At 45.6% G+C, this 3,876-nt stretch overlaps 1 long non-coding RNA gene across 1 annotated transcript; it reads left to right on the top strand.

Moving 5' to 3' along the window:
• Positions 1-881: 881 nt before the first annotated feature.
• Positions 882-3,115, top strand: LOC132252210 (uncharacterized). The gene is made up of 2 exons (XR_009464109.1): positions 882-1,476; positions 1,867-3,115. It is a non-coding gene; the product is annotated as an uncharacterized LOC132252210 (long non-coding RNA).
• Positions 3,116-3,876: the final 761 nt, after the last annotated feature.

Raw genomic sequence — 3,876 nt, 5'->3', positions numbered from 1 at the left:
TAGTTAATAGGTAACACTCAGCATTAAAAAGCAAGTGGGTTAATGGGAAGACTCCTGCCTGGCTATCCACCAAAGAATAAGCAGATGGCTAAAACGCCTGTGTCTGATGTTTCTTACCATGGTGTCCTAGCAGGGCCATAAACAAGGACTATTCCAAGACATTATATTGCCCAATGACCAAAATTAAAAATGATAATTTGCACTTTCCACGGAGTTTGTTTGTAAAGTGCTTTGAGACCTATAGATGTAATGGGATGTGCCAAGTATGATTCATCTTCAAGAGGCATTAAACCACTCTCAAAGCCTGCTGGAACCCCTCCCAGTGCTATCTGATGAGCTGGCTCTCCTTGGCAAGCAGTACAAAACATGTTGGGAAGGGACTGGAAATTTGGGACCCTGTTCCTTTTTTGCCCCAAGTCTTTTTCAGTGTCTGCCAAGACCAAACTGACTTGGATCATGTAATGTCTACTAGGCCCTGTGCTTGAGGGTGAGTGACTTTACAAGGTGCAAGTCCTGGAGGTCAGGTATGATTTATCTCTTGCATTGTAAGGCATGTGGAGCACAACCATCTTTTGATGTTTACTACAGTACCAAGCACATTGGTGCCTCGCAAATCAAAAGAACATAATACTGAGTCCAGGGTCAAGAGACCTAATCTTCAGTTGGTATAAATTGAAATGTAGCAGCCTTTAAAAAATGGACCCACCTGAACAGAATGGGAAGGGCTGCCTGGCAGAGACAGAGTTTGTCCCAGAGGGGACACTGTAGGCTCTGAGGGCAAGTGAAGCTGTTTGGGAGCAGCCCTGCTGTAAGTGGGAGGGGTGATGTAACCCCAGCACAGTTTTGAAAGAGAGCCCTTAGCAAAAGCCTGGGAAGGGCCCTGAGCTGGGATTGGCTGAGGCTTGGATAAAAGGGGGAGCAGTTTTTCCTATGGGTGGGGGAGGACAGGTTGAGAGTCTTAGTGCAGTGGTCCCTTGGAGAGCCTCTGAGAGAGGCCTGCAGGAGCTGGGTGGAGAAGCTGCAGGGGTAGGCAGGGACTGCTGGTGTGGAGAACCCAAGTCTGGAGAGACCTGACTGCAGCGGTGTGGCTGGGTGAGCACAGCAGAGCAGGGGTGGGGATTTCCAGAGTCTGCCCTAGTTTCCCTGAGGGGTGAGGGGCCCCAGGGGCAGGCCAAGCACAGGGAGGGGCTGCAGTTGCTGGGGCTGTGAGGCTGTGTGGGGCAGCAGGGTTGCTACAGCCTGTAGCCCAGACACTGCTCACAGCAGAGCCAGGGAAAGGGGCAAAGGCAGGGGAAGGCTGTCTTGCAGGAACTGCAGAGGAGCTGCTGCTTGCTGCTCAGAGACCCCAGGAGCATGGAGATGGACACCAGTGCCAGGGAGCGTCCACAGACCACGTGCAGGGACGCAGACAGTCCCGCTCCCTGAGATACCCCGCCAGGGGCAGAGCACATGGGATCCCCAGTACACCGTGTGCAAGTGAGAGACTGTGTAAATAAATTCTTGAGGGTTTATTAGACAGTATATCCATGTGCTTATTTAATGACTATTTATTATGATGTAAATAATTAAATCCTGTAAATAGTTTGAGAACTGTCTGCAAGGGTGCTTGATTGTAAGGGGAGGCTCGTGGGGGCACTGCAGCAGCTTCCCAGGGGGGCTGGGCTGGGCAGGGCTACTGGCTACCGGGTACCCCAGGATCCCATTATTCAAGTGAGGGCGCATGTAGTGTTGTGCCCAGGGTTACAGAAGTGACCCTGTTGACGACTTCAAAGGAACTGCTCTGATTTACATCAGCTAGGGACCAGCCCAATGGCATTACATAGTATGCCCTGAAATAAATATATTACCCTTTATCTTTCCCTTCAGGCTGCATCAACATTTAAAAATCAGAAATTCATGAATGCTTGCTTCTTGAAACTGGGTAGAAGCAAGTGTAACTGTGATGGGAAAGAGGGGAGTACAGAGAACCCTGTCCTCACAAATAGGAGAAGCAGCAATATCATCTTGTTCTTTCTCTTTGAGCTGGTTTGAAGTGGTTTGATGGGAGCCACACAAGTGTGGGTCATTGGAATGACTCGTATCCTGTGCTGCAGGTGCCAATCCATCTCTGTTGTACTACGACAGTAAAATGTTGTCAGCTGCAGCTTAGTATCTTTCCAAGAAGTCACTTTCCTGTAAGACCCAGGCCCAGGGGCTGATCCAGGGGGTGTGGTGATGTGATTATACCCCATTTCATTGACAGTTTGCTGCCAAGCACTGGTCTCAGGTGCCAGATGCGTGACTAGTAAGTTCTCCACTGTCACTTCCCCTGTTAGGGTAGTTTGTCATATTTTATGCTTTAAAATTGCACCTGTTTATAGAGTGGTGAATTATTGTTTAAAGTTTTCTTTACATTCAGTCTAAAGTTCTGTATAGTCTCATTGTTAGCTGAACTTTTCATTTTGCTGGTGTCTGCAATATCAGTTGGCCTTGTTTCTTGTAAGCAGCTTATGGCCTTGAGTTTGCTTGCATGTTGTTTTTTTTTTTTTTTTTTCTATCACTGAAAAGTTTTTTTCTAACGCAACGTAGTAACAGTTTTGTCACTAGCTCAAATTAACTGAACTTGGCACCAACCAGCTGACTCAGAAGGATGAAATGATTGGATATGTTAATGAAAGGGTATAAAGGAGGCTAATGGACAATGCTTAAATTAAGACACTGGAAAAAGGCCAAATTAAGAGGTGTGCTCATAATGGGGATGTTGAGCAAAGGAATATACTGACAGGATAAAATATGAACAATATGCTGACTGCAGAAAGAGCAATCCAAAAGCGAGGAGTCGTCAAAGGCGTCAAGTTAAAGAAAAGCATAAAAGGGGAAAGCAAGGAAGTTAAGTGTTGTTGTCGTCGTCGTCGTCATCATCATTTACATCATGAATCCAGCTTTCAACACCTGTCTGGATCATCCCAGCCAATGACGCACCCTTTGCTTCAGGAACGGAGTGGCTGTCTTTTCTGTAATGTAAAGTAACATCTGGGATTGGTTGAGATCATTGTACTAAGTGTTTTTTCTCTTCTGAATATAGAAACTGCTGAGATAATACTTGTTGTATTAATAAAGTTAGACTTTGATTTTAGGACACTGAATTGTTTGTGTTTATATTTCACATTTCATTTAAGAGTTGATTGTGCTTTAATGATCCCTAAGCACTATCTGCTGATCCAAGGTGTGAACAGTTGGTGGAGAACATGGCCAAAAAAACCAAAACAGGATTAACCCTTTCGTGAATGTAGAGCTGTTGGAAATATGAATGGTATTCAGTCTCATGAGGAGACCGGTTTCTTATCTTTTCTGTTGAAAGGGTCCCAACTTTTACAGATTAAGGCATTGAGAAACTAGAAACTATTGTTGTTGTTTGTCCCGTGGACAGTGAAAACACAGGAGTATGTTTCTGAAAAAGTACGAGAAAGTTTCATTGGGGAATTAAAAAGGACAGTTACTACTTGTACAATGCCAACACCCAATATATGGCTGGATGAGGAGGAGGAGCAGGAGAGTTTGTTTCTGTGTGTGAAAAGGAAGGGGCTTGGTCCATGGAAGCCTGGGGCTTTTCATAGAGTGGATGGATTGAAAGATGCATGTAAGGCATACATGTTGTATGTTACTAATGGTAAGCCCCGACCAAAAAAACAAAAGAAAAGCAGCAGCTAGGTGGGCCCTCTGGATGGCTGCAGAGGGAGCTTGGGAAATGGTTATTTAGTCCCAAGAGGAGGTACAGGCATGGAGAGACCAGGTTAGAGATCTGGAAGAACAGGTTAAGCAGTTGAAAAATCATCACTGTCAAATGACTGCAGAAGCTTTGCAGGCAGCTGTTGTACAGAAGGCAATAGCAGAAGA

Source organism: Alligator mississippiensis, chromosome 8, assembly GCF_030867095.1.
Source record: "Alligator mississippiensis isolate rAllMis1 chromosome 8, rAllMis1, whole genome shotgun sequence".
NCBI classification, from domain to species: domain Eukaryota; kingdom Metazoa; phylum Chordata; order Crocodylia; family Alligatoridae; genus Alligator; species Alligator mississippiensis.
Note: the sequence above shows the minus strand (reverse complement) of the source record. Positions and strands in the feature narration are given on the sequence as shown.